Below are 18,470 nucleotides of genomic sequence, written 5' to 3' on the forward strand. Positions count from 1 at the left end.
AAAACAATAGGTTTGAGGTAGCGCCATTAGCCCATTATTACCATTTTAGATATTCATACCGCTTATTCCTGATGAAGAGGAAAAATGCATTACCTTGAAACACGTTGAGTATCACTCTGTCCAAATGTACAAGAGTGATGTAAATTAATGGTTTCTGATCTCATTATGAACAATATATTACATTATTTTTATACATTTTTGTAATCTGTTTGATATAGCTAATGCTGTGTCTATAGTTTTAGATTTCGTATTATTAAACTTACATATACATATTTTTGCATAAGCCTTTTTGGAGTCATTGCCCTTTAAAGTCCAACCAGAGGGTCTCTTGTTGCTATGTACCCTAAAAAGTGGTCAAACACCTTTGGTGAGTTGCCATCTACCTCATGAGCACTCATGATGAAGCACTTATTTGAAGATACATCAAATCAGAACAATTCTTATATGTTTTTATGGTGTTGGGATTGTCACAATTAACTTAAATCAGTTTGCTATTTGAATATACTTATGGTTGATTATGCACTATTTCATGAGTTGAATAACCATGTATGTGTTATTTTGTAGCACCAACACCTTTACCTTTTTTTACCACACCGCTAGAGTCCATACTCTCTTAAAGGGACAACTACACAATCTCAATTTCACTATTTAGGCACCAGCACCAGCCACATTGTTTACTATGATGTAAACTAATGACTAATTATTTTTAACCACTTGCCGCCCGCCATATAGCAGAATGACAATGGTAAAGTGGTTTCAATATCCTGACTGGGCGTCATATTACGTCCTCAGGATATTAAGCCAGGGGCGCACATCGTGGCGATCGTTGTCAGTCTGACACCCCGCAACACCGATCTAGGTAAAGTGTCTCTGACGGAGACTCTTTACTCTTTACCACATGATCAGCCATGTACAATCACGACTGATCGCAATGTAAATTGTAAGAGTCGGTGATCGGCTTTTCCTCACTCACGTCTGACAGATGCGAATAGAGGAGAGCCGATCAGTGGCTCTCCTGACAGGGGGGTCTGTGCTGATTGTTTATCAGCACAGCCCCCCTCGGATTCCACCCAGAACCACCATCATGCTGCCCAGGACCACCAGGATGGTCATCCACACTGGACCACCAGGGAAATGCACATATGTGCCTAGGCAGCTGCCAATCAATGCCCAGACAGAAGCCAATCAGTACCCACTGACAATGCCTACCACTGCCAGTGCCATCAGGGATGCCCATCAGTGCCTCATATCAGTGCCATGTATCAGTGCCATGTATCAGTGCCCATCAGTGCCACGTATCAATGCCCATCAGTGCCAAGCAGTGCTGCCTATCAGTGCCCAGCAGTGCCGCCTATCAGTGCCACCCATACATACCCATCTTTTCAGCCTTTCAGTGCCCATCAGTGTCACCTACCAGTGCCCACCAGTGCCCACCTGTGCCCCCATGAGTGCCCACCAGTGGCCTATAAATTCCCATCAGTACTGCATATCAGTGCCACCTACCAGTGCCCATCAGTGCCGCATATCAGTGCCCATCGCCGGCGCCCATCAGTGCCCATTCATTGGTGCCACCTCATCTGTGCCGCCTTATCAGTGCCCGTCAGTGCCGCCTTATCACTGCCCATCAGTCAAAGAGAAAATTTACTTATTTACAACATATTATAACAGAATTTTTTTATATTTGTTTAGCAAAAAATAAAAAACACAGAGGTGATCAAATACCACCAAAAAAAGCTCTATTTATGGGAACAAAATGATGAAAATTTAGTTTGGGTACAGTGTAGCATGACCACGCAATTGTCATTCCAATTATGACAGCACTAAAAGCTCAAAATTGTCCTGGGCAGGAAGGTGTATAAGTGCCCAGTATTGAAGTGGTTAAGTAATTATGTTTTTTGTACATATATTTCTTTTTCCAAAAGTTAATTATTCAGATTGAGGCTATTTCTAGCATTAAAATAAATCTTTCATGACCTTTCCATTCAGAGACATCTGAAAGAAAGGGTCATTTTTATTGTCCCTCTCTAATATATCTGTTATACTCACTAAAAGCACTGAATATTTTCCATTCAATTATTGATATTTCTACTGGTCTACAGGGGAGGAACATAAATCTACACTTCAGGGACAGTTCAATGAATGATCTAGCATTACTAAGGAACATATAAAGCACAGCTGTTTCTGAGAAAAGATGGCTGCTGACACCTCAAGTGTTTACAATGCATCACTAGCTGACTGTTGATACATCCCTTTTCCTTTATGGAACAAACGTTTATACTGCTTAGTTTATTACATTAAGGAGGGATAATTTTTTTTACTATTTATCATCATCCTCAAACTTTAGCACAAGTTCAGTATTTTTTTTTTAAATAATAATTAATCTTCATCAACTGTCTTCATACATCTGAAGTTTGACAGCATTACTGTTTGGGGCTCTAACTACCTCTGATCGACTTTTCCGGTTGAATTGGGACCTGGGCTAGCGGACCACTGATCTAGAGACTCTGGTGGATGACTTGGAACTTACTATTAATAAACATACTCAAGAGCTTAAGACACTACACAATGAGAACAAATTGTTGCTATATCTCCTGGAAGATACAGAAAACCGCTCTCAGCAGTCAAACATGTGGACCAGGGGCATCTCAGAGGCCACATTGTTCCAGGAACTCTCGCCATCAATTCTAATCGATCATCTGAAGTTTGGCAGGAACCAACGAGCACTGACTCGCCATCAACCAGATGTCTGCCTCATAACTTATTGCATGAAGGAATAAATCTTTTGAAGGAATAAATCTTTTTGGACTTCACACCGCTTACAGTAACTAAACGCTGGACCATGAAACCACAGATAAAGGTCAGCCACACACCGCTGAAGGCATCTTTATATGACCACACAGAAAAGGCCTGGTCTCCTTTCCCAGTTGAAGCCTTATATGGAGAAACGCGTCAGTTGGAGCCAAGGACCAGACATATGGTACTGCTAGCATTTGCAGCTGTAATATTTATATCGATACACCTCTTTTTTTTTTTTGCCTTTTTGCTAATACCGTTTTTTAAAGATTTTTTTGTGTTGCACACATTTTTCTGGTGTTACCGTTATGCACTGTTGGGATTTTAGCCATGTATGTATGTGGAATTTTTAAATAAATGTTTTTTTTTAAAAAGCATCCAAACAATATTGCACTATAAGTTTTTTCTGTCCTATATGGTGGACGGAGGAAGAGGTGGGGTGCGCATAGCCATTGGAGTGGATGAAGCGCTGTGTGTGGTTTGCAGCTGAACACAGAGCTGAAGTGATTGTCGTACACTGGGAGAGTGGATTTTCCAGGCTGAGGAGGTTGAGGGAGACATTGCCCTGTGTGGAGGCTCCTGCCTAAGATAGGCTCTATTGATCCTGGGATCTGGTAAGCGGCCAATCAGTCACACTTCACTTTCTCTGTATAGCTGTTACCCGCTGGATGATGTGTAGCACCTCCGTCTGAAGAGAGGGTGGAAAGATAGACTGTTGCTATTTTGTCAATATCGGCTACTTTATATCACCTGAAAAGGAACACTTTTTTTAAAGTAAAAAATCTATCCGGCTTGTGTGTCATATGGACTTACAACTTTAATATTTTCATTTGTTTCATGAGTTATATAGTACAGACACTATTTACTAATCATTTATTTTTATAATCATTTATTTTTATAATTTGATTAGAGGTTTATATATTTATTTATTTATTAGCTGGTGTTTGGCACATTAATTTGGGCACAGTAATTTGTATTTCTGGCGGTTCACTTATTTATTTACCCAATTGATTGATGCATTTGGGTTTCAGGTTTAATTGATTTGTGTGATATACGGATCTTTAATTTTAATATTTTTATTTCACTTTTTGAGTTGGGCAGTAAGAACACTCCTATCCAATAATTATTTATCACTGATTATTTATTAACCTTTTTTGATTGATTTTTATTTAGCAGAGGTGAATGGCACATTCGTTAGGGCACGGAAGTTTGTATTCCTAGGGCTCATCTGTTTACTTGATTGATTAATTCATTATCATAACCTTGCCTTATTCTGCACCCCTTAAAGTTTTTCAGGCTGTATGCTGCCGTTTTTCCTTGCAGCGTGTGAAATGAGACTATGGTCTTTCGCTATACGCGATTGGTAGCATGTGCGATGGGACTGTGTCCTCTCGCTATACAGTGAATTTCTGTCTAAGAAGTGGTTGTTCTTTTGTGGATATTCAGTTTCATTGTATATCTTTTTCAGCATATGCAGTGGAGCCATGTTTTTCACTGCGTGTAGGCTGCAGCATGAGAAGTGAGACTATGGTTCCTCACTCCATTTTGCCTTTCTGTTTTATAATTTACATTTGTTCTGTTATTTTCTCTCTCTTAAACATAGCCAGGGTCCCTCTCTCTTTTTTCACCTTCACTATATTATATGCTTTCTAATTGTATGCTGGTTTTGCAGTTTATGTATCTTTATTTCTGATAAGAATGGTACATATGTACATATAGATTTGTGAACCTATAAACACTACCACATTCGATTGGTTGAATTAAAAGGAGGTGTTGATATCTCTGGTCTCCTATCAGAGGTGTCAACAGAAAGATGTGAGCGTGGGGACTATTACGGGGCACATGTAAATTTTTTCAAATAGATTGGGGTCAAGACATTAGTTCATATTAAAAACAATTTATTCAAAGAGAATATACAAAAATATAAAGATATAATATCTCAAAATATAAATCACAATTGGTAGAGACGAATGAGGTAATTGCTCGACTAGTTTCGCTTCACAGCTTCATCAGGACATTACCTATGTCTGGAGATACGTTAGTTTAGTATAGCAAGACATTAAACATTAATAATCACAATATAAAGATATAATCATTTTAATATGGAGACATAATTAAAACATTTCGTTTTCGTTCCTACCTCTCCAGCCCTGTTCCAGCTCCAGGTCAAGATCAATGGTGTAAAAAGAGGGAGGAAAAAATCTTTCCCGGCGACTGGGAGGGGAATGTTTCAAAGCACTGACTCGGATCCAAGTATGATTGACATTGACTGAACATAAAAGAATGTGAGATATAAGCATGATTTTTTTTCAAAATGGGTTTGTGAAGGTGTGGATAAAAAGAACCACAAAGGGAAGGAAATATGAAAAGGTGATAGAGGTGAGTGGAGATGACCATGGGAAAAATACGATAGATGTTAATCATCCATTATTATAGGCAGTAGGTGAGCCCTGGAGTGTATAAAGTCCTAATTCTAAATATAGCGGATTACACCAGTGTAGGAGAGGGTGTAACTAACACACCAAGGAAGTGGGGGAGGGAAAATGAACCAATAGGACACCAAACGTGGGGATGAGTGAAATATCAAAAAGATATCAAAGGAGTGTTCAGGCATAGTTACCCCTTATTAGATTGAACAGGGGAAGAAAATTGGTCCCAGAGGTACAAAAAGGTCTGGCTTGACCAATAGTATTATACACAGGGAGTGTAGGTGGGTGGCGAATGCAATATGGTTTCCATTCAGATCAATTGGATAGTATATACAAGCTCCATTCACCGCCAATGCCGTGCTATCAGGGTAAAAATAAAGTATATTTAAAGCCATACATATGCACACAAATGGCTAAATACAATGTCCTGTAGAAATCGCAGCTCAACCACACACCAGACGCCCTGGGTATCCTCCGGGTCCGGTCGACACAATGAGCTAGCGTGTTAAACGCCATTTTATGCCCCTCAACCCGCCGTAACTACAGCGCCGTGTCGCTGACGCATGACGTTGGCGGGGTCAGTGGCCTGGACAGCACGCGCACCAAAGATATTATATCTTTATATTTTTGTATATTCTCTTTGAATAAATTGTTTTTAATATGAACTAATGTCTTGACCCCAATCTATTTGAAAAAAATGACATGTGCCCCGTAATAGTCCCCACGCTCACATCTTTCTGTTGACACCTCTGATAGGAGACCAGAGATATCAACACCCCCTTTTAATTCAACTTATTGGGATGAGGGTGCACACTATCAGTTATACAATCATAATATTCCCAAGTCATTCATCTTTCTACATTCGATTGGTTGATTGATTTATATCTGTGAGGGTGTTATTAGAATACTCTACTACAGTCCAACAGACATTTTTTACAATACTGCTTAATTTTATTATAGTTGTAAATAGTTTTATAGTTTATATGTCTGTCTAACACTTTATTTCATGTCATAGCACTGCACTAATTTTGTTTACTGACACAGAGCAGGGAGGGGGGAGAGCAGGACAGAGAAGGAGAGAGCAAGGCTGCAGATGACAGAGGCACATAAACTGACCACTGTGTCAGGGCTCAGCAGCCACGATAAACTGTTTTCAGTTTACAGGAGGGATGGTATAGCCAGGCAGGATCAGCTAGGTTTTCTAGGTGATAGAAGGGGCCAAATTGCACAGCACAAGCACTGTGCTGTTATTCATGCTTTAAGGGAACAGGATCTGTTTTTTTATGATAAAAAACACTTTAAGGGTCCCTTTAAATTCTGGCTTTGGAAGAGGTTACGCTTGACCAGGTTATGTACGCTGGTCACGCATTTGCTTTTAGCCCCCTTTACTCTGATACCCCTAAAATCTAGTGGAATCAATTGCCTTCAGAAGTCACCTTAGTAAATAAAGTTGACCCGTGTGTGTAATTTACACAAACAAACAGCATCATGAAGGCCAAGGATTACACCAGACAGGTCAGGGATAAAGTTGTGGAAATGTTTAAAGCAGGGTTAGATTATAAAAAAATATACCAAGCATTGAACATCGCATGGAGCACTGTTCAATCCATCATCCAAAAATGGAAAGAGTATTGCACAACTGCAAATCTACCAAGACATGGCTGTCCACCAAAACTGACAGGCTGGGCAAGGAGAGCAATAATCAGAGAAGACGCCAATAGGCCCTTAGTAACTGTGGGAGAATCTGTCCACAGGACAACTATTAGTCGTGCACTCCACAAATCGGGTCTTTATGGAAGAATGGCAATAAGAAAGCTATTGCTGAAAGAAAGCCATAAGAAGTCCCATTTGCAGTTTGCGAGAAGCCATGGGGACACAAACATGTGGAAGAAGGTACTCTGGTCAGATGAGACCAAAGTTGAACTTTGTGGCCTAAAAGCAAAGCATTATGTATGGCGGAAAAATAACACTGCACTTCACCCTGAACACACCATGCCCAATGTGAAAAATGGTGGTGGAAGCATCATGTTGTGGGGATGCTTTTCTTAAGCAGGAACAAGGAAGCTGATCAGAGTTGATGGGAAGCTGGATGGAGCCAAATACAGGGCAATCTTAGAATAAAACCTGTAAGCCCTTGTACACACGGTCGGACATTCCAATGGACAATGCCCGATAGGACCGTGTTTTCAGGTAATCCGACAGTGTGTGGGCTCCATTGGACTGTTTCCGTCGGAGTATCCGACGGACCATGTTTTCCAGCTGGGCTATAAAATTTTCCGACAACATGATCCGATCGGACTTTGTCCGAACATGTGTAGAGAATTCCGATCGGACAAAGTGCCACGCATGCTTAGATCAAATTCCTAGACCAAAGCTATTGGCTACTAGCCTGAACGTAGTCCCATCCTAATGAAATAACGTCATCACGTTAAGTACGAATGGATTTTCTGACAACTTTGTCCAACTGTGTGTATGCAACAGTTTCGGACAAAATCCGTCAGACAAAATCCGACGGATTTGGTTGTCGGAATGTCTGACCGTGTGTACAAGGGCTAAAAGTCTGCAAAAAACTTCAGACTAGGGCAGAGGTTCACCTTCCAGCAGGACAACAACCCTAAACATACAGCCAGAGCTACAATGGAATGCTTTAGATCAACAATTATTCATGTGTTAGAATGGCCCAGTCAAAGTCCAGACCCTAATCCAATTGAGAATCTGTGGCAAGATTTGAAAATTGCTGTTCTGACAGAGCTTGAGATATTTAAAAAGTAGAATGGGCAAACACGTCACTCTCTAAATGTTTAAAGTTGGTAGAGACATACCCAAAAATTCTCGCAGGTGTAATTGCAGGTGCTTCTACAAAGTATTGACTCAGGGGGGCTGAATACAAATGCTTTTCAGATATTTATTTGTAAAAAAATGTGAAATCCATTGATCATTTTCCTTCCACTTCACAAGTATGTGGCACTTTGGTCTATCACATGAAATCCCAATAAAATACATTTATGTTTTTGGTTGAAACATCACAAAATGTGGAAAATTTCAAGGGATATGAATTAGGGTTGCCACCTGTCCGGGATTCACCCGGACAGTTTGGGTTTTGAATCATGTGTGCAGGTTTCCGATTGTCTGAAACTCAGACACAATATTCAAACAGGAATGTGGTTTAGAACAGGTCCTGATAGGAGGGCGATGGGGCACTATGCATGCTGCATTACTATTCTTTTTGGAGTGGCCAAAGGTATCCCAGTTCTGTTACAATCCTATAGTGTATGCTAAAAAAAAATTTTTGCTGTGTGTTCAGTTTGACATGAAGAAAAAGTGGCAACCCTAGTACTTTTTCAAGACAATGTATTAGGCTTTTCCAAAAAATAGCAGTGTCTGCATTTTTCTTTACAAACTCCAACATTTACTGTATAAACTGAAAAATATTTGAAGATTTAGCTTTCCTGTAAATCACCAAACTAATATTTAGTTGTATAATCACTGTTTCAGAGGACTGCTTCACATCTGTGTTGCATGGAGACAACCAACTTCTACTACATTCCACAATTCCTCTGCATTTCTTGGTTTTACCTCAGAAACAGTATTTTAGATGTCAGCTCACAAGTTGCCTATTGGATTAAGGTCTGGGGATTGGGCTGGCCACTCCATAAGGTTAATTTTGTTGGTCTGGAACCAAGATGCTGCTCGCTTACTGGTGTGCTTGGTTTTTGTCTTGTTGAAACACCCATTTTGAGGGCATTTGCCCTTCGGCATAAGGCAGCATGACCTCTTCAAGTATTTTGTTGTATTCAAACTGATCCATGATCCCTGGTAGACTTGCGCACAATGGAAAATTGCGTTTAGTTTCAGTTTGTTGTCATTTGCAAAATACATAATTTCGTTCTGGTATATTCGTTATGTTACGTTACTTTGTTTTCGGATAGTTTGTTATTTCTGTGACGATATTCGTTATACTGAATATCGAATCATGTCGAATTAGTTTGTTATATCCGCTATAATTTCTTTCATGTTAGTTGAAATTCGATATTTATGTATGTATATATTTGTATAATTTGTGGTTTGGAAATTCGTTTGTTTATTGAATCTATTAACACACACAATGACAATATCTCTTCTCCTCTGCTCAAATACAATACAACACTCTTCCCACTCAGTTCTCAGGAATGCACTTTGCCAGTAGTCCAACCTCCAGCACAAAATGAATCAGCTGATTGAACTGTAAGCCCTTGTACACACGGTCAGAGATTCCGACAACCAAATCCGACGGATTTTGTCCGACAGATTTTGTCCGAAACTGTTGCGTACACACGGTCAGACAAAGTTGTCGGAAAATCCGACGTGATTACATTATTTCATTACGACAGGACTACGTTCACGCTAGTAGCCAATAGCTTTGATGTAGGAATTTGACCTGAGCATGTGTGGCACTTTGTCCGATCGGAATTCTCTACACATGATCGGAGTATGTCCAATCGGAGCATTTTGTCGGAAAATTTTACCAACAAGTTGGAAAACTTGGTCCGCCGCATACTCCGACGGAAACAGTCCGATGTAGACCACACACAGTCGGAATATCCGACAAAACGGTCCGATCGGACACATTCTGTCGGAATCTCCGACCGTGTGTACAAGGGCTAAGATTTACTTTGAGTTGACCTTTTGTTTCATTAGATCTTTAACGAATTACCGAATCATGACAAATTCATTCGTTATATCCGCTATCATTTCTTTCGTATTAGTGGAAATTTGTTCATTTTTTTATTCGGATGCATCCGAATGTCTGAAAGATGCAAAATTCAGCCTAATTTTGATTCGTTACGAAACAAATTGCACATGTCTAATCCCTGGTATGCAATAAATAGGTCTGACACCATAGCATGAGAAACATCCCCATATCATGGTGCTTGCACCACCATGCTTCACTGTTTACACAGTGTACTGTGGCTTGAACTCAGTGTTTGGGGGTCATCTGACAAACTGTCAGTCCACTAAATGTTCTGCCATTTCTCTTTAGGCCAGTCAGTGTGTTCTTTGACAAATTGTAACCTCTTCAGCACATGTTGTTTTTTCAACAATGGGACTTTGTGGGGGCTTCTTGCCGATAGATTGGCTTCACATAGGCGTTTTGTAATTGATACAGTACTCACAGGTAACTTTAAACCTTCTTTAATCACTCTGGAGCTGCTCGTTGGCTGAGTCTTTGCCATTTTGGCTATTCATCGATCCATTTAAATCACAGTTTTCTGGGTTTGGCTGCCATTTTAAAGCATTTGAGATCATTTTAACTGAACAGCCTATCAGTTTCTGCACTTCTTTATATGTTTTCCCCTTTCTAATCAACTTTTTATTCAAAGTACGATGTTCTTCTGAACAATGCCTGGACAGACCCATTTTACTCAGATTTTCAGAGAGAAGCACACTAATACCCAGCATGTACAACATTTGCTGCCTTCGTCCTTAAAGTGATACTAAAGTCTCATTTGTTTTTTAGTTTAAAAAAACAAACGTTATACTTACCTGCTCTGCATAGTGGTTTTTCACAGAGCATCCCAGATCCTCCTCTTCTTGGGTCCCTCCTCAGTGCTCCTGGCCCCTCCCTCCTGTTGAATGCCCCCACAGCAAGCAGCTTGCTATGGGGCACCCAAGTCGAGCCGCTGCTCTGTGTGTGAATTCACACACAGAGCAGTGGCCTGGTCTGCCCCTCTCTCTCTTCATTGGCTCACTGACTTTGAGCAGTGGGAGCCAATGGCATTTTGCTGCTGTCTCAGTCAATGAGGGAGAGACGAGTCTCTTGTGCAACATTGGGGATGGGGGATCAGGATGGGGCTCAGGTAAGTATTAGGGGGGCTGAGAGGGGCTGCACACAGAAGTCTTTTATCTTAATACATAGCATACATTAAGATAAAAAACCTTCTGCCTTTACAACCACTTTAAATAAGGAACACCTGTTTGACACCTGTTTTTTCACAGACTGGATGACCTCCTTAAGACCCCTTTCACACCAGGGCGTTTTGCAGGCGCTATAGGGTTAGAAATAGCGCCTGCAAAACGCCCTAAAGAAGCTGCACCATTGTGTGTAGTGTGAAAGCCCCGAGGGCTTTCACACTACAGCGGTGCGCTGGCAGGACGTCAGAAAAAAGTCCTGCCAGCAGCTTCTTTGGAGCGGTGGAGGAGCAGTGTGTTTACCGCTCCTCCAACGCGGCTGCCCATTGAAATCAATGGGGCAGCGCTGTAATGCCGCCGGCAAAACGCCGCTATTGCGGCGTATTGCCGGCGGTTTTAACCCTTTCGCGGCTGCTAGCGGGGGGTAAAAGCGCCCCGCTAGCGGCCGAAATGCGCTGCAAATCCGCCGCAAATCTGGCGGTAAAACGCTGCTAAAAATAGGGGCGTTTTACCGCCGATGCAAGGTGCGGTGTGGTGTGAAAGGGGTCTAATTGAACTCCACACTGCTATTTTGTGAACACGGCCCTTTTAATCAATGATTCAGCTACACAGAACCAACAACATGCATGTCATGGCTGTTGGGTCTGTTGGTTTCATTTTACCCTTACTAGTAAATTATTTGCCATGTAGAAATATCGTTTTTACCAAAAATAGTGATTGATCTGGTTAGTGATGTTGGACTGTTATTGTTTTTTTTCACACAAATGTACATGCTGCAGACCCTAATCCAAGAATCCAGGAGAGACTCATAGAAAACCAAAAGCTTAGCTTTCTCTGCTCTGAAACAACACTCTGGAGCTCCTCACTCTGTGTATCTTCAACCCCACTACTACAGTGGCAAGGCCTCAGAAACATGGTCGATGAACTGACCAAGGTCAGTTAAGGCAGCAGGAAGAGGCATGGTCAGTATGCAGCCAAATGGTTGGTCTGGGAGCAGGCAGAAATGTGGTTAAGAAAACAGGCAAATGGTTTGTATGCAGGCAGGGCCAGTGATACCACTAGGCGGACTAGGCAGCCGCTAGGATGCACTTCCGGCCTAGGGTGCCTGGCCGCTGGTGTCCCTCTTCCCTCTCTCTGCAGCCAGCAACTAAGTCAGTCTCACCTCAACAGGTAGCTTCTCCCGAGTCACTCTGTACAGTGTCAGAGGTGCAGCGGCAGTGAAGAGCTGTGTCTGTGTCACAACTGAATGAAATGGAAGAAGGAAAGCAAACATCCACTGTGCCTCTGATCATCACAGTGCCAGACTGCCAGTGATCTGTATGTCTGTGTTTCACCGTCACCACCAGTCTCTGATCCTGTACCACTACAGCCAGCTTTGCCTCTCTCTCTGCCCAGTGCCATATGCCGCATGGTCCATTCTCCCCCCACAACTCCGCCTTTTGCCCTCCCTCAGCCTTTCCAGCGATGTCCAGGGCTCCGTGCTTTTAGCTCTCCCGCCTGGGGTAAGCAACTTCAACCCCAGCCCAGCCTGCCTTTAGTATGTGTCTTCAGACAATTGTGCAGCCCCTGGCGGTAGTGAGAACAGGAAAGGAGAGTCAGGACAAAACCCCTCCTCCTTTCCCCGGGCAATCTGAGATCTCTGCTGCTGTTTCTCCTCAGCTCTGTTCTCCTCCCAGTGAGGCTGTCGGCACCTGTAGTGGAGCCTGGGTAACAGGAACATGTCCCGCATGATGCATAGCTCCCAACTGTCCCTGATTTTGAGGGACTGTCCCTGATTTGGAACAGTGTCCCTCTGTCCCTCTGTCCCCTTCACGTGTCCCTCATTTTGGTCTGATCCATATAGTTGTATATAAAATGCACTTTTTATCTTTCCAAAAGTGTTTCCCAGAGCTAAGCCTTTCATCTAATTTCTAAATTGCCTCCACATTTGTACATTTTTAAAGCCAGTATAAAGGTATAGTAGTGGTAAAAAAAGTCCTTGTGGATTTAGTTAACCTTTTTTGGGTTACTTCTCCTTTAAGGGGGTGTGACAGGGGGCATGTCCTATGCCAACATACGTTTGGTAGTAGGTGTCCCTCATTCCCATCTCAAAATATTGGGAGGTATGCATGATGCTGTAACCCAGTCAAAAGAAGGTAGCTGAAAAACATGTCACCAGGCAATCCATGTGTACTGTACAGCATTTGTCATCAACCCTGTCCTCAGGGCCCACTAACAGGCCAGGTTTGCAAGATAACTGAAATACATTACAGGTGATATTATATGCTGCTCAGTGATTGCAGTATTCTAGTCTGCATCTCCCCAAGATAATATATAAAACCTGGCCTGTTAGTGGGCCCTGAGGACAGGGTTGATGAATACTGCTGTACAGGGTCTAAGCCAGGAAACATGACACCAGGGGTGGCTGGGGATCTGCACATACAGAATCCTGTCTGTGTAGTGGGATTGAGCAGCAGACAATAGCTCTGTGAAGGATGTCCTGTCACTGCTTCAAAGCCCCTAGAAGGCATGCAGTTGCACACAATTTCGGTGGGACACAACCAGAGTGATGGATGGTAGCATTGCTCATAGCATCATGTAATACTGACCGAACTGCACTCTACTCTACATGTGTCAAATGTGTCCTGCACTGGTTGACAGATCTATGCTACTTGCTGCCTCCTGTTCTAATATTGGAGGATTTATGTGTGCTTTGCACTGCTTGCAAATTTGCATTGTCCATTTTGCTGACAAACACAGACAGATCATGGATCCACTTCATCCACTTAAAATTCTTTCCAGAAGGTATAAATAAAATTGGACATCTCAGCGACTGTAGGGCCTACATACAATAAGTATGTTTTTTGAGTGGCTCATTGTGTGTTAAAACAACATTGTCTTGGGTGGCAGTGTAGAATATTTGATATTTAATATTTATTCTTGTTAGTCATTGTGACATATCAGGGATTATTTACTAAAGGAAAGTCCACTTTTCACTGTAGATCCGAGGGAGACATGCAAGTAAAATAAAAGACAGCATTTTAGCTTGCACATGATTGGATGATAAAATCAGCAGAGCTTCCACTCATTTCCTATCTACCCCTTAGATTTAGAGTGACTGCACTTCCACATGCACTTTCATTGCAAAGTGGATTTGCCTTTAGTAAATAACCCCCATTGTTTTTTAGATGGATTTTAATAAATGCATTTTCTCTTTATTTGGTGGTCCATTCATGCTACATCTCACAAGGTAACTTATTTTATTAGAAGCAGCTATTCTTTATTGCTGCTACATTTTTTTTATTTTGGAGGGGGAAATCCTCTGTTCAGCCATCTCTGATCTGTTCACTGGCCAAGCCTGGAGTACACAGAGATGAGGGGTCCAGGGATCTGTCCTGTCCATCCTGCCTGGTGATTGATGGCATAGACAGAGCTGGCCCTCACACACCAGACTCTTAGCCCCAGTTCACACTAGAACGTGGTGCAGGAAAACCACCATCCATGTGCATTTCCCACACCGCATTCAAATTGCATTGCCCTTGCAATCTGCAGTGGGTGTCAGTGCAATGTTAATGAGACCCCACATGCAGGTCACAAATGCACAATCACATATGGACCATGCAATTCAGTTGCAGCGCAGTTACAAAAATAGGTGCTGCGCTACTTTTGTGCAATGTGGCACAATTTGAGCCCATTCAAAATGAATGGGCTCAAATCACATCACACAGAATCTCATGTGAATTACATGCAATTTATAGTGTGAATCGAGGCTAAGTGTACCTATCACATCTGTGTAATGATGGCTGTCATGGATCTGGAAGTGTGAGCAATGACAGGAGACTGCCCTGCACAATCAGAAATCTGAATTTTGGGGGAGCTGGGGGTGGGGGCTGGGGTGTCAAAATTAGGTTTCGCCTAGGGTGTCAAATATCCTTCCATCAGCCCTGTATGCAGGACATCACATGCAGAAAAATGGCAAGTAGTCAGACATGAAAAATATCTTTACCGTGATGTAGGAGTTGTGCATGGCCAATTAGAACAGGTATATGGATATTTTTTGTACCATTAATGGGTCTTCTGGTGGCTAGGTAGGGCTGTATTATTTGGTCATTATCTGCACCTCCCCTGAACTGATTGTAGTCATGTCTGCAATCAGGGTTTTGGACTGGACCATGTCTTCCTTGGATTTCCATTGAGGTAAAGTATCCTAATAGATGGAAGGAAGGAAATTCAGATCCTGCTTATCCTTCCAGTCTTTGTGGGAAGCCCTGTTAGCGATAAAGGTGCCCAAAAAGTGGCAGACTGGTGTAAAAAATGCCATCATAGAGGTGATATCCCTGATGGAACAGAGGTGATACAATGTCCCACACAATATTTCCATTGTTCTCCATTCAGAGTTGGGCATCCAGGAGGCTCCAATTGGCTGTCTTTTCTTTCATAAACCCAGAAGTTATACAGTACCCTATGGCTCTTGGGATACATTGATTGATGCCCAGCCTACCTGTAAAATAGACGAAACACTCATCAACTCAGATATACATTTGTTAGGAGTATATTGTAAATATCATAATATTTGGTCTTGACTGATAATAATTGATAAGTGGCTTAATTTCATAAAGCTTGTGGTATTAAGGGTGACTTTTGGGAGGGCACAGGAAATTGTCGATAAAATGCAAAAATCTCATAATTATTTTATAGCCTGTCCTGGACTTAAAGTGTTACTAAACCCACAACAGTAGAATCAGTCTGTATATACATTAACCACTAGAGATCTGCGCTATAGCCAAATGATGGCTACAGCGCGGACCTCCTTTGCCGGGACTACGTCTATTGACGTTGTCCCGTGCACGAGCGGCCTGCACGCCCCGCGCGCTCTGTGATTGGCAAGTCTATGAGACTCACCTGATCACGGATCCGAGCAAGGGGTCGATCCCGACCCCTTACCACGTGATCAGCTGTCAGCCAATGACAGCTGATCATGTGATACAACGGAGCCGGTAAACGGCTATTTATAAAGAGCCGATCACCGGCGGCCGTGATCGAGACATCAGTCCCGATCATGGCCAGCTTACCAGTGCCCACCTACCCCCTGCCAGTGCCACCTCAGGAATAAATAAGTGCCCCCGTCAGTGCCACCCAGCAGTGCCCATAGTGCCACACATCAGTGCCCACAGTGCCACCCATCAGTGCCCACAATCTGCCTCAACACCTATCGGTGTGACCTTATCTGTGCCTATTAGTGCCGCCTTAACTATGCCTATCAGTGCCCACCAGTGCAGCCTATCAGTGCCCACCAGTGCAGCCTATCAGTGCCCACCAGTGCAGCCTATCAGTGCCGCCTCATCAGCACACTTCAATGAAGGAGAAAAATGACCTGTTTGCAAAATTTTATAACAAACTATTAAACATGATTTTTTTTTTTTTTGCATCTTTTTTTGTTTGTTTAGCAAAAAATAAAACTCCCAGCTGTAATTAAATACCACCAAAAGAAAGCTCTATTTGTGTGAAAAAAATGATAAAAATGTCATTTGAGTACAGTGTTGTATGCCCGCGCAATTGTCATTCAAAGTGCATCAGCACTGAAAGCTGAAAATTGGTCTGGGCAGGAGGGGGGTTTAAGTGCCCAGTAAGCAAGTGGTTAATGCATTATACTCACTGTGAAAATTAAGAGGATAATCCTCTGCATTGTGTAATAAAGATGTTTGATCCTGTATTCTCTTATCCTCCCAAATGTTACTGTCCCCAATCCATCTGCTGATAGAACAGAGTATTTTTTTTCTTGGGGGGCATGCATATGATCAGCACAGTGGTGTAGTGGTTAGCTCTTTCACTTAGCAGCAATAGGGTCAGTGGTTCAAATCCTGACCATGATACCATCTGCCTGGAGTTTGCATGATCTCCCTGTGCCTGTGTGGGTATTGTGCTGCTGGCGCTGGCCTGCTGCTGTTCAGTACACCTCATTCTTTTGGTTGGGATCATTTCCTCCTTTGAAGTGGTTATTGAACTACTGCTCTCCAAGGGCTCATATTCATAATCTGAATCTGTCAGTGAGAGTTCTCCGCTTCTCTCAACTGTCACACTCAGAATCTGGAATTCCTCCTCGCTGGTGTACATATTTCTGGACATGACATTCATGTTCTGGTGTACAGTTGACGCTGATATGATGGTGCTCAGGACACTGGTGCTGGTGTATGCAGTCTGGCGTCACTGTAATCATGGACACTTTCTCTGTTGACGCTAGTGTGGCAGTGATCAGGTCACTGGTGCTGATGTATAGCGGCCTGGTGTCACTGCAATCAGAGACACTGGCTTTGTTGACACTAGCATAGTGGTGAGCAGGACACTGGTGCTGGTGTATAGTGTTCTGGCATCACTGCAATCAAGGACACTGGCTCTGTTGACACTAGTGTGGTGGTGAACAGGACACTGGTGTTGGTGTATAGCAGTCTGGTGTCACTGCAATCAGGGACACTGGCTGGCTGGTCTTGTGACACTCACTGATGTCGCTAGTGATTAAGTACACTGTTTCTGACAGTACAGGTGACACTGGGACAGGTGAAAGTTGGCTGGCTGCAGCTTATTCACACTACACTGTTGGGCAGTAATTATTGACACTGTTAGCTGGCTGACAGAGTGAGTACATCAGCACACCCAGGGATTCGGAAGGGAGGGACTGCCACATGTATCAAGCCTTTCAGGAGGACAGCGCTGTGCTTAACCCATCCTATCCCTTGCCCTGGGAGATCTTCAAACAGCCAGGTGGGCTGGTGGACAAGCAGCTGGGTGAGCTGGTAGTTCCGCCAGGCAGTAGAGCTGGGAGCAGATTCTACAGGGGAGTTAGAGATACTCCTGAAAAGACTACTGCTCAAAAATAGACTGAGATTTCCTAGTCCTTAAACATTTTTTTTTTTTTTTTGATCAGCAAAGACTGTTGGAGGCCAGGAGGGAGAACAGTCCAGGATCTTTGTACATAGGGAGGAAGTTTTCCCCAACTATCATTTCAGGTAAACTGGGCATCCCATAACTCCTTTACCCAGTCCAAGTTAACACCCCTGAAAAAAAAAAAAGCTCAAAGACTGTTTCTTGTGTCTGGATGCAAGTGAAAAATACTTGTTACCTGACTGTGCAGGAGTAGGGGAGCCATTCACCAGCAGCTCCTGCGGGGGTAGTGCTACATACATTTGGTGATGCTGTGATTGGACACAGCAATCACGTGGTACAGGACCAATTTAATTGATAACCATTCAATTTCATTGGTCCTGTACTGTCACATGATCCACTCTATCCAGGGAACACAGTGATCCTCCATGATGCACTGATTGCATAACATGTACAGGTACGTCCACCCACATTGGAAAAGCTCCCATTCGGGTTATTGGG

Source organism: Lithobates pipiens, unplaced genomic scaffold (assembly GCF_037356315.1).
Source record: "Lithobates pipiens isolate NorthernLeopardFrog02 unplaced genomic scaffold, aLitPip1_a1.2 Scaffold_16, whole genome shotgun sequence".
Classification (NCBI taxonomy): Eukaryota; Metazoa; Chordata; class Amphibia; order Anura; family Ranidae; genus Lithobates; species Lithobates pipiens.